Here is a 26,294-nt window from a genome sequence, read left to right as displayed (position 1 = left end):
ACCCTTGTGAAGCCTCATCTCGTCCGGGACCAAGAGAAGACGGACCGGACAGTGGGAGTCCGTGTAGCAGAGGGAGCCATACATCGACTGCCCACTGCCAGGATTCACCTGAACTGGGGAGTTGGGGATGGCCTTGTTGAGGTTGGCTTGATGGAGGATTTGCCTGCAGACGTTTTGCTGGGAAATGACTTGGGGCCCATGTTGTCTGCCTTCTCGGTTGCCCCTCTGGCTGAGACATATCCTGTGACCACCCGGAGACAAGCTCGAGCTGCGGAGGCGGAATCACACTCAGAGGAGGCCCAGGTAAGACATCCCAGCCCTACACGTATTCCCATAGCCAGACACATTTCTTGGGCCACCCCAGATGAATTTAAGAGGGAGTTACTTGAGGATCCTTCATTGGAGGGATATCGTGGGAAGGCACAGGAGGGGAGAGGGGTACTGGAAGGGGAACAGTTTATATGGATGCAGGGACTCCTCTACCGGATCACAGAGCAGCACCACACAGGCACGAGCCCCACTATAAAATGACAGCTGGTAGTTCCCAAGAAGTATAGGCAGGAGTTACTGCGAATCTCTCATGACATACCTTTGGCCGGGCACTTCGGCGTCAGTCGCACCAGGCATCGTCTGACACAAAACTTCTTTTGGCCGGGGGTAACCTATGATGTTCGTCAATACTGCCAGACCTGTGACAGTTGCCAGCGCATTGGCAAGAGGGGAGATCGATGCAAGGCCAAATTACGCCCCCTCCCCATTGTGGAGGAACCATTTAGCCGAGTAGCGGTCGATCTGATAGGGCCGTTAGCCAAACCCAGTCCGTCAGGGAAAAGGTATATATTGACAGTGGTAGATTATGCCACATGGTATCCAGAGGCGGTTGCGTTACCTAACATACTGGCAGAGACGGTGGCGGCTGCCTTGCTCCAGGTTTTCTCACGGGTTGGATTTCCCTGGGAGATTATCTCAGACCAGGGTACCCAGTTTACAGCAGAGGTGACCAACCAACTGTGGAAGCTGTGCGGTGTAAAGTCCATTAGAAGCGCCCCATACCACCCGCAAACCAATGGGTTGTGTGAACGCTTTAACGGGACGTTAAAACAACTCATTGGGACTTTTACCAGGACCTACAGGGACTGGGAGAAATTCTTGCCTCAACTCCTGTTTGCCTATCGAGAGGTGCCCCAAGAATCCACGAGGTTCTCCCCATTCGAACTGGTATACGGGAGACGGGTAAGGGGACCCCTAGACTTAGTGCTAGAACACTGGGAAGGGGAGGGCACCATAAAAGGGGTACCTATTGTACCCTATGTGCTGGAATTCCGGGACCGCCTACAGGAGCTGACCCAGGCTGTATGTGGGAACATGCAGGTGGCCCAGCGGCGCCAGCGCGTATGGTACGATCGGAGGGCCAGAGAGCGCACCTTGGAAATAGGGCAGAAGGTCCTGGTGTCAGAGCCCACTAGGCAGAACAAGTTCCAAGCTGCATGGCAGGGGCCCTACCAGGTAGTGGGGAAAGTAGCCAACACCACCTATAATGTCGCCGATTGTGACGACCCCAGGGTTATCCGCATGTTCCACGTGAATATGCTGAAGCCCTATCGGGAGTGCCCTGAAGAGGTAGTGGCCATCTCTGCACCTGAAGCAGAGGATTTAGCCGGACTTCCCTTGCCTGATGTCTTAGGGGAGAGGACTCAGTCTAAAACATGGGACCAGGTACACTGGGGTGAAGACTTAGGTCCCCGGGAGAGACAGCAGGCGGAGGAGTTGTTGAGGCAGCGACAGAGGATGTTTTCGGGGGAAACCCGGGTACACTCACCTGGCACAACACAAGGTTGAGACCCAGGATCAGACCCCCCTGCGACAACTCCCCTTCCGCGTCCCTGAGTCTGTACGAGAAGGGATGTGACAAGAGATACAAGAGATGTTGCGTTTAGGGGTCATTGAAGAGTCAGATAGTCCCTGGGCATCCCCCGTAGTGTTAGTGCCCAAGAAGGATGGGACTGCACGGTTTTGTGTAGACTATCGTAAGCTCAATGAGAAAACAGTGACGGATGCGTATCCCATGCCGCGTGTGGATGACTTGTTAGGCCGGCTGGCAGGGGCAAAGTATTTGACCACCATCGATCTATGCAAAGGCTACTGGCAGATTCCCCTTAGTCCTGATGCTATTCCCAAGTCGGCATTTGTCACCCCGTTTGGCTTATTCCAGTTTCGAGTTATGCCATTCGGGATGAAGACTGCCCCGGCGACCTTCCAGAGGCTGGCTGACCGGCTTCTGGATGGTCTCCAGGACTATGCGTGTGCCTAACTGGATGACATCGCCATCTACAGCGCGACATGGGAAGAGCATCTAAATCACCTAGAGACAGTATTAGACAGGATCCACAAGGCCGGAATCACCCTGAACCCAAACAAGTGTCACGTGGGCAAAGCAGAGGTTCAGTATTTAGGGCATTGGGTGGGAAGTGGGAAACAGAGACCAGAACCAGCCAAGATTGAGGCCATAGCCAAATGGCCCACCCCACGCACTAAAACCCAGGTCATGGCGTTTCTAGGGACAGGGGGTATTACAGGAAATTCGTTCCCAATTACAGCAGCATGGCCAAGCCCCTCACTGATCTGACCCGTAAGAACCAACCCCGCCAAGTAACCTGGACCCCAGAGTGTGAGGAAGCCTTCCGCCAGCTAAAGGACGCCTTCACCAATACCCCTGTATTGGCCGCACCCGATCCAACTAAACGTTTCCTAGTCCACACAGACGCTTCTATGTTTGGATTGGGGGCAGTACTAAGCCAAGTCGGGCCGGACGGCCAAGAACACCCGGTAGCTTACCTGAGTCGGAAACTACTGCCCCGTGAAGTGAGCTATGCGGCCATCGAGAAGGAGTGCCTGGCAATAGTATGGGCACTCAAAAAGTGGCAACCATATTTGTATGGACGACAGTTTTCCCTCCTAACGGACCATAATCCCCTAGTCTGGCTTAATCGGGTCTCCGGAGACAACGCCAGATTACTGCGGTGGAGTTTAGCCCTACAACCTTTGGACTTCACCATCCACTACAGACCCGGCAAACAAAACGGTAATGCCGATGGACTAAGTCGACAAACGGAACTTGTACCAACCCCATAAACTTCGGTCATCCCCAAACCGATCCGTTAAGGATCAGACTGTGTATGCCGATCGCGTCGCTAGAAAGGGGAGCCGTGTTACAGAACCCCCCAGCACCAAAAATGTTATGCAGTATATGTATGTATAATAGTTTCCATGTGAAATGCATCAGTCCACAGGCTGCGCCCCTGGACAAGATATTCTCTTTCTGACCTCCTCCCACCTTTGTAATTCCCACAGTAAATATCGTCAGGCTCCGGCCCCCTGCGGCTATTGTAATGTATGTCTGGCCTGCTTTTTCTATTGGCCTGCCCTGAGTATCTGTGTTATATATTCTGTGTGCTGTAAATAAAGGTTGTTCTTAGACTGGAAATACCTGGAGAAGCAGTCAGCTTTTATATGCTCTCATGTAATCAAGAAATTCCTGCCAGCGTCCTTCATTCAGAATCTAGCAAAAGCAGAGTGGACCTCCTGAAACACGGGGTGGTAATGAAAGCTTGGTAGACCCCGTTACAGACCCCAGAAGTTGTTGTTCAATTTGTCCTGAGTACGCTGATAACCCATATTTTGGGGTAAACCCCTGTTTGGGCACACGGGAGAGGTCAGACGGGAAGGAGCACTGTTTTACTTTTTCAACGCAGAATTGGCTGGAATTGAGATCGGACGCCATGTCGCGTTTGGAGAGCCCTGATGTGCCTAAACAGTGGAAACCCCAAATTCTAACAGAAACCCTAACCCAAACACACCCCTAACCACACCCCTAACTCCAACACACCCCTAACCCTAATCCCAACCCTAACCACACCCCTAACCCTGACACAACCTTAAACCAAATCCCAACCGTAAATGTAATCCAAACCCTAACCCTAGCCCCAACCTTAACCCTAGCCCCAACCCTAACCCTAGCCTCAACCCTAGCCCCAACACTAACCCTAGCCCTAACTCTAACCCTAGCCCTAACCTTAACCCAAAAATTGAAATAAATACATTTTTTTAATTTTATTATTTTTCCCTAACTAAGGGGGTGATGAAGTAGGGTTTGATTTACTTTAGTTTTTTTAGCGGATTTTTATGATTGGCAGTTGTCACATACTAAAAGACGCTTTTTATTGCAAAACATATTTTTTTGCGTTACCACATTTTGAGCTAGAATTTTTCCATATTTTGGTCCAGAGAGTCATGTTGGGTCTTGTTTTTTGCAGGACGAGTTGATGTTTTTATTGGTAACATTTTCGGGCACATGACATTTTTTGATCGCTTTTTATTCTGAATTTTGTGAGGCAGTATGACCAAAAACCAGCTATTCATAAATTTCTTTTTTTTTGGGGGGGGGGGGGAGGGGAGGGCATTTATACCGTTCCGCGTTTGGTAAATTGGATAAAGCACTTTTATTCTACGGGTCAGTATGATTACAGCGATACCTCATTTATATCTTTTTTTATGTTTTGCCGCTTTTATACGATAAAAGCTATTTTATAGAAAAAACAATTATTTTTGCATCGCTTTATTTCAAGGACTATAACTTTTTTATTTTTTCCCTGATGACGCTGTATAGTGGCTCGTTTTTTTGCGGGACAAGATGACGTTTTCAGCGGTATCATGGTTATTTATATCTGCCTTTTAGATCGCGTGCTATTCCACTTTTTGTTCGGCGGTATGATAATAAAGCGTTGTTTTTTGCCTCGTTTTTTTAATTATTTTTTTACGGTGTTCAATGAAGGGGTTAACTAGTGGGACAGTTTTATAGGTGGGGTCGTTACGACGCTTCGATACTAAATATGTGTACTATTATTGTTTTTTTCTTTTTTTTATTTAGATAAAGGAATGTATTTATTGGAGCAATATATATATTTTTTATTTATTTAGGATTTTTTTTTTTTACACATGGAAATATATATTTTTTTTACTTTGCCCCAGGGGGGGACATCACAGTAAAGTGACAGATCGCTGATCTGACACTTTGCTGTGCTCTGTGTCAGATCAGCGATCTGACATGGACTCCTGGAGGCTGTGAAGCCACCTTCCTGCAGGACCCGGATGCAGTGCCGCGGCCATTTTGGATCCGGGGCCTGCTGGAAGAAGAAGGTAGGAGACCCTCGGAGCAACGCGATCACATCGCGTTGCTCCGAGGGTCTCAGGGAAGCCCGCAGGGAGCCCCCTCCCTGCGCGATGCTTCCCTATACCGCCGCAACAATGCGATCATGTTTGATCGCAGTGTACCGGGGTTAATGTGCCGGGGGCGGACCGTGACGGCTCCTGGCACATAGTGCCAGATGTCAGCTGCGATAGCTGACAACCGGCCGCAATCGGCCGCGCTCCCCCCGAGAGCGCGGCCGATCGCTATGACGTACTATCCCGTCAGTGGGCATATGGGCCCACCCCACCTCGACGGGATAGTACGTCTAATGTCAGAAAGGGGTTAAGGACCTTCATATTCATACATCATGCTTATATATGTTTACTTTTTAACTTTTGGATCGAAAGGCATTTTAATGTTTTAGAAAGCTATGTAGATGACAGTGGACAATATGGATTACATGACCTTTTATCTTCTTGTCCTCATTCCAGGTCACTGCAGGAATGTCAAAGGGACCTTGTATTATCTAAGGAATTGATAGTAAAAACTGAAACTGCTTATAAAACCCAAGAGACTCTAAATGCTACAAAACTTATCTGCAACCACCACTAAATCTGGAGATCAATTCCATCAGCCATTATCCAAATGGAAAGCTAGGTATGTAATGATTCTATTGGGGTTAATTGGACTGATCTGAAGACCAGTTTCATTAATGCAATTGATATGAGAGAGGAGGAGAGTGGTAATTAATCTTAGACCACACAGACATGAATAATTCTCTGGGAGCAGATGGAAACTTTTCATGCAGGGCCGACATGTGAAGGAAACATCCTGTTTTCTTTTTGGGAACTGACAGAGGCTGTTAATAGGGAGAAGTCAGCGTGACTGATTATTTTTATATCTAGAAATAAATTAATTCCGTTGATTAGGAGGTGAGCACTAAAAGATGTTTAGCTATTTTTCTAATTAACAATCCCCAAGTGACACTAAGAATGTCTGCAAATATCTTGATTTATTATATTTATGTCTTAAAGTTAAATAAAACAAATTACTTTATCATGGAACAAGGATTTATTTCAGCTCCTTTTGTGGGAAAAGACATAAAATCTGAAATACTCTGAGATTGTAAAGCTAGATATTATCTTTAATATTCAGGAAGTATCCAACACATGAAATCAATGTGTTATCACCTAGGATCCCTAGATTTAAAAGCACCAACTAACTGTTTATGGGGGAACATAGAACAAAAACAGCAATTCTAACATTCATTGTTAGTTATATCATTTATTCCATTATGATTAAGGTGATGCCAAGTTTATATAATTTTATTAACATTTGGGTACTATTGTAAAAAAAAATAAAAATTTGTTTTTGTCACCTTATTCTGACAGCCTTAAGTTTTCCACATTTCCCTGTCTGACGGCTTATTTATGGCGTCACAAATTGCACTTTTCATGGTTACCAATGTAGTGTTTCAGTGTTGTGGTACATGTCTTTTTTATCAGTTTTGAACAATACATATTACAATTTTTGAAAAGCAGAATGAAAAAACAGCAATTCTGTAATGTTTTTAACATTTACAGTTCAGTTTAATTTACATATTAAATGGATTATTTGAGACTTACCGGTACATATTGATATCCATAAGATAGGGTATCAGTTTGAAGTCAGTGTCTGTCTGGTACCCTCAACGATCAGGTGTTATCTGTTGTGACAGCAGCCAGTTGTATGCAATGTATGGAGCTGAACACAGTGCATTGTTTAGTCACAATTGTGAAATACTGCAATTTTTATGCCATTGAAGTGAAAAGTGCTCTACTCTGTACATTGTTTGCATCTGGCCACTGCTGAAACCAATATGGACAGTGGTAGTCAAAGGTGTTACACACCCACTGATCTCCTATCAATAACCTGTGCTACAGATAGATCATGAGAAATCAAGCTGAATATGATTATCACAATACCAAACTTATCTCTTTGTTTTTTTAAATTTTTTATACAAAAAAAAATAAATGTTCTCACCATTGAGATTTTAAACTTGTTTTTTTAGCTTTCAGTAGGCGAAGCCGTATGGGCACTTGTTTCTTTTCGCAGTACCAGCTGTAGTTTTCACTGATGACATTTTGAGGTACTCTTTTTGAGGGGATAAACAAAAAATGGCACTTTTTTAAAAATTGTTTTAAGGCATTTACCGTACAGCTGTAAGGGGTTGTATGAACGGATATGTATATTCCCAGTTAAGTAGTTATTTCACGGATATATTCTTAACTGCTATGTGTAACATATGTATATTTATCTGCAATGTTTTACACGTGATTGCTACTGTGAATATTTCATGCCCTGTCTGTCGTATATAAAGCATTTATATGGATATTGTTTCATAGGGAAAATGTAGAACCCAAATTTTGCCACAAGTTGTGGTACATTATAGTTTCAGATATAGCACTGTAAATAGTTAATATAGGAGGGGTCACTGTGGTTAAGACAGGAGGACTTCCATAGTCAGTCGCACCAGGGTGCCCAAACCGCCTGCACGGGCTTAAGTGCCTGTCATGATAGCAGTAACCACGCAACATTGATTAAGGCCAGTCTCACACGTCCAGATAATTCCGGTACCGGAAAAATCAGTACCGGAATTATCCGTGTCCGTGTGCCCGTGCGTTTCGGTGGCACATCAGTGTGGCACACGTGCGGCACACGTGTGCCGACTGGGTACCACATGCACCGTGCAGAAGACAGCGCTAGAGATAAGCGCTGTCCCCCCCACGTGGTGCTGAAGCCGCAATTCATATCTTCTCTGCAGCAGCGTTTGCTGTAGAGAAGATATGAATAATCCTTTTTTTTGTTGTTTCTCGTGTTTAACATAAGGATCCCTGTCCCCACCCCCCTCCCACCCCCTGTGTGCCCGCCCGCTGTTATTAAAATACTCACCCGGCTCCCTCGCTGGCGCTGCTTCCTGTACTGGCCGCACCTTTTACTGTATGAGCGGTCACGTGGGGCCGCTCATTAACAGTAATGAATATGTGGCTCCACCTCCCATAGGGCGATACCAAATATGTGTAGGTTTGATTTTTTTTTTTTATTGATTTATTTTGAATGGGGCGAAAGGGGGGTGATTTAAACTTATATTTTTTTTATTTTTTTCACATTTTTTTTTTACTTTTTTTTTTTTTTAATTTTTGCCATGCTTCAATAGCCTCCATGGGAGGCTAGAAGCTAGCACCACTTGATCGGCTCTGCTACATAGCAGCGATCATCAGATCGCTGCTGCTATGCAGCAGAAATGCAGGTGTGCTGTGAGCACCAACCACAGGGGGGAGCTCACAGCAGGCCGGCATAAGTAACCACAGAGGTCTCAAGAACCTCTATGGTTACCATTCTGACGCATCGCTGACCCCTGATCATAAGACGGGGGTCGGCGATGCGCTAAGTTCCGGCCGCCCGGCCGGAAGCGCCGGTTTAATGCCACTGTCAGCGTTTGACAGCGGCATTTAACTGGTTAATAGCGGCGGGCGAATTGCGATTTCACCCACTGCTATTGCGGGCACATGTCAGCTGTTCAAAACAGCTGACATGTCCCGGCTTTGATGCGGGCTCACCGCCAGAGCCTTGCATCAAAGCGCGGTATCTGACCTCGGACGTACTATCCCGTCCGAGGTCAGAAAGAGGTTAAGACAGCAGCAGTTACAGTACCCCCGTAGATGGCTTCATAATGTGGCAACTTATCGCATGGGCTGATGCCCTCAGAAGTGCAGGGAAAGAATAAGAAATGTGCAATGTGAAACCTGTTGTAAATGTTGTGAAGAATATGGATGTGCTGCATAAAGAAAGCAGTAAAGTTATTCATTTGAAAGTTGAAATGGACTGTGTCTCTATTTATACGGAACTGTCTAGAGGGAGCCGACAGCAGAGCAGAGAGGACCCTGACAATGTAGAAAGTGGAGCCACAGGTATGCAGAGTAATGGACACTATTTTCATGTCATGGGAGGTCAGGGCACAAATGCCCCGCTGTCCTCGGCCATGACTACGGCCCTGGCCCTCCTTCGCACAGTATCAAGATTGCATTAATTGTATCCTACGAGTCATTACATTTGTAGTCATACCTTTTTTTTAAGTACTGTAACTAGCTGTAGTTTTAATTAGTACCATTCTGGGATACACACAACTGTTGATCACTGTTTAATTATTTGGTAGCAAAATCAGCAAAACAGAAATTCTGCATTGTTTTTTTTTAACCACATTTAAAAAAACTGTTTTTTTTCTCCTTTTATTGTAAATAACAGGAAAAAAAACAAATCAAACACAAATCCCTGAAAAAATGACACTTTTAAATTGTATAGATAAATAAAAAATTGTTTCTCTACAAACTTGTATGACAGCAATTCTTCAAGTAACAGAATAACTCAATATGGTCTAAAACAAGAAGATAATTGACTACTGAATTAGGGAAGGTGTTGATGACAGTAATGGTGCCATGTCAGTCCTCTAGGGAATATTAGCCATATGTAGCAGCTGCCGCTGTATTGACTGAAATGGACAGGATGAGTTACAGTATCCAACATTTATTCCACCATCAGTTTATGCCATAAAGATTATGAAAACTAATTTTCATAAATAGCTTGTTGGATGCAGAATGTAACAATAAGTTTCAGGCTGTCAGGCATTAATATTTTCACACATTTTTAATCCACAGAATTTGAGCAGTAAAGGCATTAATCCAAATCAAAATTTATCTAAGCCTATTTTTCAACACCATAATGACAGGCCGCATGTTACTTATGCTACCGTGAGCAATCTACGTGGTCTAAAAATGATATCATGGCCTGCAGCATCTCCAGACTCCAGGCACATCTGCAATGTCGTGGCACATCTGCAACTGCAAAAGGAGCTGCCAGCAATGGATTTTCATAATTTGATAGCAGCCAAGGCATGCAAGTGTGGGGATTTCAAAATTCTTTTTCATAATTTGCATATCATGGATATGTCTTTAGGTCGTGATTTTCATAATTCCATTATTTTTTATGTGCGCTTGTGTATGTATGTATGTATGTATGTGTGTGTGTGTGTGTGTGTGTGTGTGTATATATATATTGTAAGGATTTCACTCACTCAGCTGCGACGGCTGACACTCAGGAGACGTGTTCCTTTAAAGTTCACTGGGTTTATTGCTTCATAAACCATGTGGCAAATAACAGAAAGCAAAATGGGCCTTTGGTTCAGGCAAAGAAAAGCAAGTGTCCAGTTCATCCGGCTCAGTCCTGAAGCCGTAACACACTCAGGAGGGTTTCACCTCCACACATATCTGCTGTGTAAAGGATTAGCCAGTCTTATAAAGAGCTAACCCCACCCAGTAACCCATCACATGATTAGCCTTGTGGTCTGACATTACCACAGGTCCTGAAACACATATACAAGATTATGTGCAAGAAAGGAATACTCCGGGCTACATTACAGCAATCAGGCACTTATGTGGCACATACCTCCCATCGACCACAAACCCTTTAGCCATGCTACATACCTCCCCCCTCTGCCTAAAGCCGTGGGGCTTGGCACTTTCCCCCACTAAACAAGGGATTCTCGATAGGGCATCCGCATTACCGTGCAGCTTTCCGGCCCTATGTTCCACATGGAAACTGAAGTCCTGCAGGGCTAAGAACCAACGGGTGACTCTAGCATTTCTTCCTTTCGTTTCTCTCATCCACCTAAGCGGGGCATGGTCAGATACCAGTCTAAATTTACGTCCCAGCAGATAGTACCGCAATGTGTCCACTGCCCATTTTATGGCCAAGCACTCCTTCTCAACGACTGAGTAGTTCTTTTCAGATGAGGACAGCTTCCTACTCAGATAGAGAACAGGATGCTCCTCCCCATGTAGTTCTTGGGAAAGGACTGCTCCCACCCCAACATCTGAGGCATCTGTCTGAAGAATAAACTCTTTCTTGAAGTTTGGGGCCGTCAGAACGGGTTGCTTACACAAAGCGTTTTTCATTTCTTGGAAGGCTGACTCTGTTTCTTCGGACCACTTAACCATTACTGATTTTGTCCCTTTTAGCAGGTCAGTCAGAGGCGCAGCCATCGTGGCGAAGTTTGGGATGAACCTCCTGTAATATCCCACGATTCCCAGGAAGGCTTTAACTTGTTTCTTGGAAACTGGTTTTGGCCATGTTTGGATTGCCTCCACTTTATTGATTTGGGGTTTTATTTCTCCATGACCCACTATGTATCCAAGGTACTTAGCTTCTTCTTTACCCAAGGCGCACTTCTTCGGGTTTATAGTAAATCCGGCCTCTCTTATAGCATCCAACACCGCTTGGACTTTCTCCAGATGACTCTCCCAGTCCGGGCTAAAGATGACGATATCATCTAGGTACGCGGCAGCGTAGGCCTTATGGGGTGCAAGGACTCTATCCATAGCCCTCTGGAAGGTCGCCGGAGCTCCCTGTAGGCCAAACGGCATCCGGGCATATTGGAAGCATCCATCAGGTGTCGAAAAGGCCGTCTTCTCCTTGGCTTCCTGTGCCATGGGGATCTGCCAATACCCCTTTGTCAAATCCAAGGTGGATATATATCTGGCGTGCCCAAGCCTTTCGATGAGCTCATCAATACGGGGCATGGGATAAGCGTCGAACTTGGAGACTTCATTCAACTTCCGATAGTCGTTGCAAAACCTCCACTCTCCATCAGGTTTTGGGACCAGGACAATTGGGCTCGACCAACCGCTCTTGGATTCCTCAATGACCCCAAGCCTCAACATACGCTCCACTTCCTTGGAGATAACTTCTCGACGAGCCTCAGGAATACGATAAGGTTTCACATTCACCCGCACATGTGGCTCTGTTAGGACCTCGTGCTCTATGACCTTCGTGTATCCTGGCAATTCTGAAAACAGGTCCCTGTTTTTCTGGAGTAACTCCCGGCACTGCTGTTTCTGGGTCTTTGATAGCGTCTCTGCTATAGTAACCGCTCCAACCTCACCTTCTGGGTTGCTTAACAATGATGGAGTTGCTGTCGGCTCTCTATCTTGCCATGGCTTGATGAGGTTGACATGGTAAACTTGGAATGGTTTCCGTCTTCCTGGTTGGTGAATTTTATAATTTACCTCACCAAGTTTCTCGACAACCTCATATGGCCCTTGCCATTTGGCCAAGAACTTGCTTTCCACCGTTGGAACTAACACAAGAACTCGGTCTCCCGGATTGAACTGCCTCACTCTTGCAGACCGGTTGTAGACCCTGGCTTGAGCTTCTTGTGCTTGGAGAAGGTGTTCTTTCACGATAGGCATCACCTTTGCAATCCTCTGCTGCATCAGGGCCACATGCTCAATGACGCTTCTGTGGGGTGTGACTTCGGCCTCCCAGGTTTCCTTGGCTATATCCAGGAGTCCTCGTGGATGTCGGCCATATAGAAGCTCAAACGGTGAGAACCCTGTGGACGCCTGTGGAACTTCACGAATGGAAAACATCAGATAGGGTAAGAGACAATCCCAGTCTCTACCGTCTTTCTCTATAGCTTTTCTCAGCATGCTCTTTAGGGTCTTGTTAAACCTCTCAACAAGGCCATCTGACTGGGGATGGTACACCGAGGTCCTCAACTGGGAGATCTTCAGGGCTTTGCATAACTCCCTCATCACCTTGCTCATGAAAGGTGTACCCTGGTCAGTCAGGATCTCCTTTGGCAGACCTGTCCGGGAAAAGACATGGACCAACTCGCGGGCTATGCTTTTTGAGGAAGAATTTCTCAAGGGAATTGCCTCAGGATAGCGTGTGGCATAGTCCAGGATGACTAATATATACTGATGGCCCCGAGCTGATTTAACTAAGGGACCGACCAAGTCCATGGCAATTCTCTCGAACGGTACCTCAATAATGGGCAGTGGCACAAGGGGGTTCCGGAAATGAGGAGTAGGAGCAGTTAGCTGACATGTAGGGCAGGACCTGCAATAGTTCACTATTTCCCGGTGAAACCCAGGCCAATAGAACCTCTGCACAACCCGTTCCTGCGTTTTTTCCACCCCCAGGTGTCCACCCAAGATGTGTGAATGGGCCATGTCCAACACTTTCCGTCTATACGGACCCGGCACTATCAACTGCTCTACCAACTCCTCCTGTATTTTCGTGACACGGTACAACAACTCCCCCCTCAACAGAAAATGGGGAAATCTTGTGTCTGCCCCCGGCTCCTGTACCACCCCGTCAATAACTGTGACATTATTAAAGGCTTCCCTCAGAGTGGGGTCCCTATGTTGGGCAGTCCCAAAATTTTCACCGGTAACTTCTAACTCCAGAATGTCAGATGTAGGGGATACTTCCTCCTCATCCCCAACCAGAACACAAAAAGGAAAACTGTCTGCCTCTGGGTGTGGCGATACCCTTCCAGGGTTCACTGGTTCCCTGCCAGGGAGCTCAGAACCATTTCCCCACAAATCCCAAAACAAACAGAAATCCCGGCCAATAATTATAGGGTGCAACAAGTCCTGAACCACGCCGACTATGTGGGACTCAGTGCCACATGCCGTTTCAATGTCCACCCTGGCCATAGGGTAGTCCTTTGCATCACCATGTATGCACCGCACTCCGACCTTCTTTCCTGGGAGCAGGTGGAGAGGAAATGTGGCCCTCACCAGGGTCACTAGGCTCCCCGAGTCTAACAGTGCCGTTACTGCTCGACCGTTCACCTTTACGGGACACGCTTGAGGTCCCTCGTTGGATGGAGAGTTCACACTACAGGCTGGATACGCATAGTATGAACAACGGCGTCCCATGCTGCAGTCCATCTGCTCAGTGGTTTGGGAACAACGGGCAGCTATATGTCCTGGCTTGTGGCACCTCCAACAAATAATATCACCCGTGGGGACCTTGGGCACCACCTCCCCCGCCCTTTGTGACCTTGGACGCACCACCCCTTTTTGGGACTCAGCTGCCTTCTGGGACCCCCAGTACGGCATGGGCTGCCTCCCGAAGGAGCCTTCCAACCCTTGGTATCTCTCAACCAGTCCGATCAGCTCGTCGGCATTCTGGGGATCACCCTGGGCAACCCAAGACTGTATAGGCCTCGGGAGGGAATGGACAAACCGATCCATCATCACCCGTTCTACCATCTGTGCAGGCGCAGAGGATTCTGGCTGCAGCCATTTCTGGACCAGGTGCAACAGATCAAACATTTGGGAACGAGGTGGTTTGTCCCGGTGATAGCCCCAGGAGTGAACTCGCTGTGCCCTGACAGTCAGTGTCACCCCCAAACGTGCGAGAATCTCGGCTTTCAATTTGTGATACTCTTTGGCATCCTGCAAGGTCAAATCATAGTACGCCTTCTGGGGTTCTCCCGTCAGGTATGGCGCAAGTACCTCTGCCCACTGCTCTGGCGGAAGTTTTTCCCTCTCAGCGACCCTCTCAAACACCGTCAGGAAGGCCTCAACATCATCCCCGGGAGTCATTTTCTGCAATGCGCGTCTTACCGTCTTCCGGACGTGGGTGTCATCAGCCAAACCTGGGGTTGGGGCGCTCGCCTTGCCCTGGATGGCGGTTGCCAGAAGCTGCATCTGCTGCTGATGCTCCTGCTGGCTCTGCTGCATCTGCTGCCGTTGCTCCTGCTGACTCTGCCGTTGCTCCTGCTGACTCTGCCGTTGCTCCTGCTGGCTCTGTTGTATCTGCTGCATCAACAGCCTGTTGGTCTCTTGCTGCCTTTGCTCCTGCTGGCTCGCAACAGCCTTGACCCAGGACATTCAAAAATAAACTCACGTCTCCGCTGGGAACGCTGCCCGCATTCTCCACCAATTGTAAGGATTTCACTCACTCAGCTGCGACGGCTGACACTCAGGAGACGTGTTCCTTTAAAGTTCACTGGGTTTATTGCTTCATAAACCATGTGGCAAATAACAGAAAGCAAAATGGGCCTTTGGTTCAGGCAAAGAAAAGCAAGTGTCCAGTTCATCCGGCTCAGTCCTGAAGCCGTAACACACTCAGGAGGGTTTCACCTCCACACATATCTGCTGTGTAAAGGATTAGCCAGTCTTATAAAGAGCTAACCCCACCCAGTAACCCATCACATGATTAGCCATGTGGTCTGACATTACCACAGGTCCTGAAACACATATACAAGATTATGTGCAAGAAAGGAATACTCCGGGCTACATTACAGCAATCAGGCACTTATGTGGCACATACCTCCCATCGACCACAAACCCTTTATCCATGCTACAATATATATATATATATATATATATATATATATATATATATATATATAATGTGTATATTGTGCAACCACCAAGGGACTTCTATAATAATTATTTTATTTATATAGTGCCAACATATTCCACAGCGCTTTACATTATCTTTTTTTAGTCCAAAGAAGCAAACCATATGTAAAATAAAGTATAGAACTTTATTTAGATACTAGAAAACACAATTTAAGGTTTAAAATAGAGAGACAAAGTGCCCAGTAGAGTGAACCCTATATATACTGTATATAGTTGCCTTGAATTCAGGTACAATAATAGATATATATCATTAGCGTAGCTACTGGGGGGGCAGAGGGTGCAAGTGCCCCGGGCCCGGAGCCCAGAGGGGGCCCACCCAGAGCTACGCTACTGTAACTGTATCGGCGCGCACAGTGCGACAATAGTTACATTCTGCAACAGAGCAGGGAGAATTGGTCTCCCTTCTCTGCCGACCAGCTGCTATGGGGCCCCTTAGCAGACAGGGGGCCTGGAGCCAGCAGTTGGCTCCACACTGATGAGGGGCAAATACCCCGAAACAGCTGTCTGTGGATGGATACCATGTTTTGGCATAGGTGGTTTTCCTTTTGGATGCTGCCCTTCCCGTGGTTGTTCCTTCCCGGTGAAAGACCTGGCTATTTATTGCTTGCGTTGAGAAACACGTGATGGTGTCTCCGCGGCTTTTCTACATGTCTTCCAGAAACTGGCAGTAGGTCTTGGAGTTGAGCTTCACTCAACCCTCAACCCGAAAAAGTCCCACAAGTTCATCTTTGATGATACCAGCCCACACCAGTACCCCACTTCCACCTTGCTGGCATCTGAGTCGGAGTGGAGCTCTCTGCCCTTTACTGATCCAGCCTCTGGCCCATCCATCTGGCCCAATCTGAGGGACTCTCATTTCATCAGTCCATAAAACCTTTGAAAAGTCAGTCTTAAGATATTTCTTGGCCCAGTCTTGATGTTTGATCTTATGTTTCTTGTTCAAAGGTGCTAGTTTTTCAGCCTTCCTTACCTTGGCCATGTCCCTGAGTATCCCACACCTTGTGCTTTTTGTTACTCCAGTAACGTTGCAGCTCTGAAATATGGCCAAACTGGTGGCAAATGGCATCTTGGCAGCTTCACGCTTGATTTTCCTCAATTCATGGGCAGTTATTTTGCGCCTTTTTTGCCCAACACGCTTCTTGCGACCTGTTGGCTATTTGCCATGAAACGCTTGATTGTTCAGTGAACATGCTTCAGAAGTTTGGCAATTTCAAGACTGCTGCATCCCTCTGCAAGACATCTCACAATTTTGAACTTTTCAGAGCCCGTAAAATCTCTCTTCTGACCCATTTTGCCAAAGGAAATGAAGTTGCCTAATAATTAAGCACACCTTATATAGGGTTTTGATGTCATTAGACAACACCCCTCCTCATTACAGAGATGCACATCACCTGATTTACTTAATTGGTAGTTGGCTCTCAAGCCTGAACAGCTTGGAGTAGGACAACATGTATAAAAAGTATCATGTGATCAAAATACAACTTGCCTAATAATTCTGCACACAGTGTGTACATACACATGTAAATTTTTGGTGAAGAATCAACAACAAGTGGAACACAATTGTGAAGTTGAACGAAATTTATTGGTTATTTTAAAATTTTTGTGGAAATTCAAAAACTGAAAAGTGGGGCGTGCAATATTACTTGACCCCTTTACTTTCAGCGCAGCAAACTCACTCCAGAGGTTCATTGTGGATCTATGAATGATCCAATGTTGTCGTAAATGCCTAATGATCATAAATATAATCCACCTGTGTGTAATCAAGTCTCCGTATAAATGCACCTGCTCTCTGATAGTCTCAGAGTTCTGTTTGAAGCACAGAGGGCATCATGAAGACCAAGGAACACAACAGGCAGGTCCGTGATACTGTTGTGGAGAAGTTTAAAGCCGGATTTGGGTATAAAATGATTTCCAAAACTTTAAACATCCCATGGAGCACTGTGCAAGCGATCATATTGAAATGGAAGAAGTATCATACCACTGCAAATTTACCAAGACCCGGCCGTCCCTCTAAACTTTCATCTCAAACAAGGAGAAAACTGATCAGAGATGCAGCCAAAAGGCCCATGATCACTCTGGATGAACTGCAGAAATCTACAGCTGAGGTGGGACAGTCTGTCCATAGGACAACAATCAGTCGTACACTGCACAAATCTGGCCTTTATGGAAGAGTGGCAAGAAGAAAGCCATTTCTCAAAGATATCCATAAAAAGTGCCATTTAAAGTTTGCAACAAGCTACCTGGGAGACACACCAAACGTGGAGGAAGGTGCTCTGGTCAGATGAAACCAAAATCGAACTTTTTGGCAACAATGCCAAACGAGATGTTTGGCGTAAAGGCAACACAGCTCATCACCCTGAACACACCATCCCCACTGTCAAACATGGTGGAGCCAGCATCATGGTTTGGGACTGCTTTTCTTCAGCAGGGACAAGGAAGATGGCTAAAATTGACGGGAAGGAGCCAAATACAGGACCATTCTTGAAGAAAACCTGTTGGAGTTCACAAATAAACGTATACAGGTGTTAGAATGGAAGTCAAAGTCCAGACCTCAATCCAATTGAGAATCTGTGGAAATAGCTGAAAACTGCTGTTTTACAAATGATGTACAAAACTGATAGAGACATACCCCAAGAGACTTGCAGCTGTAATCGCAGCAAAAGCACAAAAAGAGGATTCAGAGATCCTCCAAAAATTAGAAAAAACAGCAAAACACGGCAGAGGTTCTTATCTGCCTAGGCCTCCAAACAAATGCACTAACAGGATGCAGTGGACCCATGTGGTTAAAATAGAAACAACACAGGTGCAGCATAACCGATGAGGCAGCCACTCACCAGCTACCAAACTAATGGAGAGGGTGGCTGCTTGGCACATTGCTGCACATAAAAACTTGTATGTGGCGCTGTTCACACAATGGAGATGCACAGCATCCAGGCAAGCCTAGTAGTGACACCCTTCTATTAGATCAGGCGGGTCTGCCCAGCGCTATCCAAATGCACCCCATGTGCACATTTTTCCATGGTGTCTCACATTTTAAATTTTTTTTTTTTTTTTCAGGGACATGGAAATGAATGGTATAACGTGCACCTGTTTTTGGGTTTTGGTGTTCACCTATTTCTCACATTTTAAAACAGGGTGTTTATTGCTAAACATTACCTAGTTCTGCGGTGGTCTAACTATAAATCCATTATACTTATTATATTACAGATACACTAGGGACCACAGCCACCGGCCGTAGCCACCAGGACCACATCCTCAAATTTTTCAAAGTAAGTTTTGAAGACCCCAAATCTGCTACTTCAATGTGTAGAGCAGATTGCAAGTGTCTTTTAACTTACAGACCCACCAGGACCACAGCCACCGGCCGTAGCCACCAGGACCACAGCCACCGGCCGTAGCCACCAGGACCACATCCTCAAATTTTTCAAAGTAAGTTTTGAAGACCCCAAATCTGCTACTTCAATGTGTAGAGCAGATTGCAAGTGTCTTTTAACTTACAGACCCACCAGGACCACAGCCACCGGCCGTAGCCACCAGGACCACAGCCACCGGCCGTAGCCACCAGGACCACAGCCACCGGCCGTAGCCACCAGGACCACAGCCACCGGCCTTAACACCAGGAACACAATGTCCTCTTCTGACAGCCCTCCTCCACAGCAACAGCGCGTATCGGTAAGTAAACACATTTTTTTTTTTAAATCATTTTTGTTCACTACATGCATTTATTATGTTTAAACAGGAATCAGAATCCGATGAGGAGCTGTCAGAAGGGACCGAGATGGGTGGAGACATCCAAGTGGAGGAGGAACCAAGTGTAAGTAGTGGCGAAACACTTGCTTCACACATCACACTGCACCATACACAAAACAGAATTTCATATATAACGTAACACAGAAAACATATACATACATTAAAGCTAATTTTTTTTATCCTTTATTTCAGTCTCCTGCTGCTGCTGCTGCTGAACTTCCAGCACAGCGTGAAGGTTCTCCCAGGCGCTCCCAGAGTCGGCGGACTTGACGCCGCGGTCGGCCACCAGTGAGTTGCTTTTTGGGGGGCTTCGATTGGTAATTTTGTTTTTCAGTCTACTAATTTTTATTTTTTTATTTTTTTTTTCTCACAGGCTTCACAGTGTGCTCCCACCGAAGATTTTGATATAGAAATCGAAGCCCTAATCGAGGAGGTTCGCGAGCGGGAGCCGCTGTTGAACATGGCTGACCGCAGGCATGCTGATACCAGTGTCACCCGTCGGCTCTGGTTGGAAGTATGCCATAACATCTTTCCAAGGTGGGAGAACCTTCTTCCACAGCAGCAGAGCAAACTATGTAAGTATTCACTTTTCAGTGATGTTTAGAGCTGAATGTAATGTCTTGCATTTACCATTTTTTTTTTTCTTCATTCCTGTCTTCACAGGTGGCAAGGTGAGGAAGCGGTGGCGGTCACTGAGGGATCGCTTTAAGAGGGAATTCAACGAGGAGATGCAGGCCCCGAGTGGCTCAGCAGGAAGGAAGAAGAGGAGCTACAGATACGCCCCTGCCCTCTCCTTCCTGAGGCGAACCATGCTGAGTAGAGTGTAAGTATTCAACATCCCAGTAAGAACCTGTCTAATCACAAAACTTTTGTTTCAGTCCGGGCTTTTTCATATCAATATATTAAATTATTTTTTTTTTCTTTCACAGCACCTTCTCCAGCCACCGTGCGCCTGCATCTTCCTCTGCGCCCTCTGGAGCGATCCCTCCTGAGTCCGCCACCGGGGACCACGTCGGTAGGTCCCACACCTCTGACCCCTCCACTTCATCCACCTCAGGCACTGGAGCGCAGCCTTCGTTACTCGCATCTGATGGTCAACAGATAGCGTTCCCTTTACCCCACCCCTCTGACCCTGCCACCTCTACACCACCGTTAGGTTCGTGGCGGCAGCGACAGAGGGGTCAGGAAAGGAGCTATGCTCCTGAGTTCTTACATCTAAATGCATCCTTCCAAAGTTCTTTTAAAATTTTGGGAGAGCAAGTGACTGCTGGTTTCATCATGGTGCAATCACGCATCAGTGAAACCCACCATGAAACCAGCAGTCGCTTGGATAGGCTGCATTTAGATGTAAGTCAATCTCCGGCAAATCTTTTTTTTCAATCCATGCTCAGGAGCATGGAAAAGCTTTCTTTTGATCAGCAGATGCGGGTAATGAATAGCTGCCATAATGCTCTACTCAAGGTCCTCCACGAACCCCAATCTACCCCCACACCTCCCCACACATCCCAGTCACCATTTCAACACCATGCCCCCCAATATCAACGTCAGTCCCAATACCAAACCAGGCCCACAACCCAAATGTATTCCCCAGTGTTTTCTTCTTCCTTGCCCAGCTTTCCTTCCCCATTCAGTTATACAAATACCCCAATACAACCCCCCTCTGGTCAGCCTCCTGCTTTTCACCACCCTTCCACTGCAGACCAAACAAGTAGGGTTTCCCCAATCCCACCTACCGACGTGGTCCAACATTCCAGCCCCTCCTCCCATAGTTACTCCACCCAACACTACCAAGACTTGTAGTAACAAAATTATAAGTTTATAAATGTTCAAAACAAAAGTTATTTTGAAAAGAAAAACAAAATGTTTTTTGAAAATGCTAAAAAAAATTTCAAGATTTAAAATAAAAATCTTTCTGATTTAAAATCTACTCTTTGTGTGTGTGGATTAATTAAGGTAATATGGTAACTATTAAAAAAGATTAAATGAAAATAAATACCAGACGTTTGAAAGGTATATAACACAATGGTTTTATCACGAAGCAAACCACGCTTTGGGAATTTTTTTTTTTTTGCTGTTTTTTTTTGCCAGAAACACAATTTTTACATAAACAACAAAAGCCATGAAAAACATGTCACACAATGATATCTTGCCATGGAATCCGCCCAACAGGTGACACAAAATAATCCGCAAACTGGTCCCTCATCCTGGTAACAGAACCTGTGGAGCGAACAGAGGCACTGCGGTAATCCCACAAGGTTGTCTTCAGTTCTTCGTCATCCAAGGAAACGGGCTCCTTTGAAAGGACAAAGTTATGGAGCACCACACATGCCTTAACAGCATCGTCTACAGTTTTGGTTTCCAGTTTTATTGCCGTCAGCAGAACTCTCCACTTTGCCGTCAATATACCAAAAGAGCACTCTACCACTCTTCTTGCTCTAGTAAGACGGTAATTAAATACCCGCTTGGTACTGTTTAATTCACGGCTGCTATATGGTTTCAGTAAGTGCGGCGAGAGTTGAAACGCTTCATCACCTACACAAACATATGACATGGCTGGTTCACTTGTTCCTGGGAGCGGTCTGGCTGGCGGGAAATTGTATGTATCTCCATACAGGCAACGACCCATTGGAGAGTTTTTAAAAACTTTCGAATCGTTGGACCGGCCATACGCTCCTATGTCCACAGCAAGGAATCGGCAGTTGGCGTCTGCAATAGCCATGAGTACAATGGAGAAGTATTTTTTATAGTTGTAGTACTCGGATCCTGTTCCTGCCGGTTTAGCAATCCTTATGTGTTTGCCGTCCACGGCACCAACACAATTTGGGAAATTGCAAATTCTCTCAAATTGTTCTGCACTTCTCAACCAGATCTCCATTGATGGTTGTGGGATATACTCCGGCTGTAAAGTGTCCCAAATAGCCCGACATGTGTCCTTCACTATTCCGCCAACAGTGGAAACCCCAGCCTGAATTGGAAATGGAGTGAAGTCAGAGACTCACCCGTAGCTAGGAAGCTGCAGAAAAAAAAAATGTAAAAAAAAAATTGCACAGACCATCAACAAAAAAAATCAGTGGAATGGCCTCAAACAACCCAAAAAATTACATGCTGCAGAAAATGCTGCGCAATGTGTCAGCGCAGTTTTGTCTGCAGCATGTAATAACATTCAATATGACCAATGACATAAGAAAAAAAAAACAGTGGAATGGCCTCAAACAAACCAAAAAATTACATGCTGCAGAAAATGCTGCGCAATGTGTCAGCGCAGTTTTGTCTGCAGCATGTAATAACATTCAATATGACCAATAACATAAGAAAAACAAACAGTGGAATGGCCTCAAACAACAAAAAAAATTACATGCTGCGGAAAATGCAGCGCAATGTGTCAGCGCAGTATTGTCTGCAGCATGTAATAACATTCAATATGAGCAATGACATAAAAAAAAGATGCTTACCGCAGTGTCACCAGAAGCCGCTCCGCCGGTGTGATGGCAAGCCTCATCCTTGTGTCCTGCCTTTGGATGACATCCCCTAGTTTTCCAACCAAATAGTCAAAATGTTCCATCCTCATCCGTCCGTAAGAATTTGTGTGGGTTGTGCCACAACTCCAGATAGAGAGTGGACTGGACACCCCTGGTCATCCGCAGCTCATTGATCGGATGTATCCAGAATCGTCTCACTCTCCGTTGCTGCAGAAGCATCCTCCGTCTTTCTGCTGCCACCTCCTTCTCCCGCACTATGATATCCAGGCGATTCGTCTCAAATACAACGTCAGTAACCAAACTCGCAATCCTCCCAAGTACACCATCCATCCTTGCCACTAAACTGAAACCCTCAAAGATGGGCTGTAAATACAGTCAGTATATACATTTCCTTATTTTCCAGTAGCCAATCAAATTTTGGTGCCTCCCATTTTAACAACGGATCCGTCGTAAAAACGGATGCAACGGATGGTAAAAACGGATGCAACGTATGCAACGCATCCAGCATTTCAACGCAACCGTTTATCGGATTTGCGACGGATCCGTCGAAATGCTGTATGCGTTGCATACGTTTTCCACTTTTTTGACGCATCCGTTTTTTCGGAAAAAAGACGTTTTTGTGACGGTTTGCAGTTAACGCTAGTGTGAAAGTAGCCTTAGGCTGAAAAAAAGAAGAAATCCATCAAATAGGTAGCAGAAATATTAGAAGTGGCCTACTCAGTGTGTGAATAAGGGTAGACAAAGGACCGACTCCCAAACTGTGGACACCAGTCTAGGGAAGCTTTTAAATGTAATTTTCAGCTCATAGAAGGGAGGCCACACCCTGGCTTGCACAAAATGCAATACATTTTATTTACGGTTAAGTTAGTTTGTCCAATTACTTTTTAGCCTCTGAAATGAAGTTTTCAAGAAAAATGGTTCCATTTCCTAAATGTTTCACAGGATAATTTTGTACAACCACTCTAATTAAACCTGAAAGTCTCCATTTCAACTGCATCTCAGTTGTTTCATTTTAAATTTAAAATAGTAGCATGCAGAGGCGACATCACGAAGGTCACTGTCCCAATACTTCTGGACATAACAGTATATATAAGCAAGAGGTAGTGGTAATGAATCATAGTTCTACACTTTCCTATGTATATATAAAGTTAATGGTTCTTTTTCTTCTAGACGTGCCTCTAAATTTTTTTAGTATTTCATTGTTGTGGTAGAAGAAATGCAATTAAGATTGGTAATGTAGGAAATTGTAGAAAGTCCGAAAGCTAAGAGAAAATTAGCTATTAAATGATGATTCCATCTTATGCTTGTCATTACCTTTTCCATCTAATCTTATGCTTGAAAAATACAGTTATCAAAAGCTGCTTTTACCTTTTGTAGCACGGTTATCTCAGTCTGGCCCGGAGGCCACAAATTCTTCAGATACATCTTTATGTGACCTCAGGGCTGTCTAATGTAAAATTTGTGCCAGTAAATGTAGTTGATTCCGTCTTATTGTTGCCATTCTGACTGTTCTTTTAGCGCCTTAATGACACAGCTATTTTGATTCTTGAGGACACAGCTATTTTTTTATTATGTTTTTAAGAGTTATATTTTTACATTTGATAAAGCCATATGAGTACTTTTTTTTTCAAAACAAATTGCATTTTCTAAGGCTATTTTTGGGGGTACATGTGACTTGTTATACCTGTTATTGGGAGGTGAGTGATTGAAAAATAATTTTGATAGCTTTTTGTTCCACAATAGATGAGGTACTAATGTGGGAACATCAATTATGTGCCTTTTTATTAATTTATTTGCAATTAAAAGTAGTTACAGACAAAGATATTATTTTTTTATTTTTAATTCTTTTAATTATTTTTTTTACCATGTGCTTAGACACACTGGCTGATTCTAAAAGGAGGAAGGAGCAAGACAGCTGCAATAAAGGTAATTGGCAAGTCCCCAGTTGACAACGACAATACATCAATACCCCTACAATCAGGTGGTGGTGGGGGGAGACAAGTGAGCTCCCCTGCTCCCTAACCAGCTATATCCTACAGTCGCTTTCTAAAGGGTTAAGCTAGGGGATTGGTGTTCTCACATACCCGCATGGTTTCAGCAGGATCCTGGCAATTTACTTCTGCTAAGCACATAGAGACAGAGGCAGTATCAATCTAATCAGGGCAAATGTTGTCACTCTTCAAAAATGAAAAGAAGATGGAGCCAAGAAATTACAGGCCAGTGAGCCTTACTTCTATACCAGGAAAGATCTTTGAACAAATTATTAAACAGCATGTATGTAAGTACTTGGATAACAATACCGTAAATAACCAGAGCCAGCATGGGTTTGTAGCAAACAAGTCATGACAGACTAATATAATGTCCTTCTATGATGGAATCACTGACTGGGTGGATCAGAGAAATGTGATATAGTGTATATATATATATATACTGTATATACATACACAGTGTGCAGAATTATTAGGCAAGTTGTATTTTAGAGGATTATTTTTATTATTGATCAACAACTATGCTCTCAATCAACCCAAAAGACTCATAAATATCAAAGCTTAATATTTTTTGGAAGTTGGAGTAGTTTTTTTTTAGATTTGGCTATCTTAGGAGGATATCTGTTTGTGCTGGTAACTATTACTGTGCAGAATTATTAGGCAACTTAATAAAAACCAAATATATTCCCGTCTCACTTGTTTATTTTCACCAGGTAAACCAATATCACTTCACAAAATTTAGAAATAAACATTTCTGACATGCAAAAACAAACCCCCCCAAAATTAGTGACCAATATAGCCACCTTTCTTTATGATGACACTCAACAGCCTTCCATCCATAGATTTTGTCAGTTGTTTGAGCTGGTTACGATCAACATTGCGTGCAGCAGCCACCACAGCCTCCCAGACACTGTTCCGAGAGGCGTACTGTTTTTCCTCCCTGTAGATCTCACATTTTATGAGGGACCACAGGTTCTCTATGGGGTCATGTTATTATTTTTTTCTTCTTTGAGACCTTTACTGGACAGCTACGCTGTGGAGTAGTTGGAGGCATGTGATGGAGCATTGTCCTGCATGAAAATCATGTTTTTTTGAACAATACCGACTTCTTCCTGTACCACTGCTTGATGAAGTTGTCTTCCAGAAACTGGCAGTAGGTCTTGGAGTTGAGCGTCACTCCATTATCAACCCGAAAAGGTCCCACAAGTTAATCTTTGATGATACCAGCCCATACCAGTACCCCACCTCAACCTTGCTGGAGTCTGAGTCGGAGTGGAGCTCCCTGCCCTTTACTTTATTTCATCAGTCCATTAAACCTTTGAAAACTCAGTCTTAAGATATTTCTTGGCCCAGTTTTGACGTTTTATCTTATGTTCCTTGTTCAAAGGTGGTCTTTTTTTCAGCCTTCCTTACCTTAGCCATGTCCCTGAGTATAACACACCTTGTGGTTTTTGTTACTACAGTAACGTTGCAGCTCTGAAATATGGCAAAACTGATGGCAAATGGCATCTTCACGCTTGATTTTCCTCAATTCATGGGCAGTTATTTTGCGCCTTTTTTGCCCAACACGCTTCTTGCGACCCTGTTGGCTATTTGCCATAAAACGCTTGATTGTACGGTGATCACGCTT

At 45.0% G+C, this 26,294-nt stretch overlaps 1 long non-coding RNA gene across 1 annotated transcript in view; it reads left to right on the top strand.

Annotated features, from left to right (window-relative positions):
- LOC138672008 (uncharacterized) overlaps positions 1-24,604 on the top strand; it is a 43,118-nt gene extending 18,514 nt beyond the window's left edge. The window contains exons 2-3 of the long non-coding RNA XR_011319528.1: positions 5,680-5,845; positions 24,552-24,604. This is a non-coding gene — a long non-coding RNA (uncharacterized lncRNA). The remainder of the gene's footprint in view (positions 1-5,679; positions 5,846-24,551) is intronic.
- Positions 24,605-26,294: the final 1,690 nt, after the last annotated feature.

This window comes from Ranitomeya imitator, chromosome 3 (genome assembly GCF_032444005.1).
Source record: "Ranitomeya imitator isolate aRanImi1 chromosome 3, aRanImi1.pri, whole genome shotgun sequence".
Classification (NCBI taxonomy): domain Eukaryota; kingdom Metazoa; phylum Chordata; class Amphibia; order Anura; family Dendrobatidae; genus Ranitomeya; species Ranitomeya imitator.
Note: the sequence above shows the minus strand (reverse complement) of the source record. Positions and strands in the feature narration are given on the sequence as shown.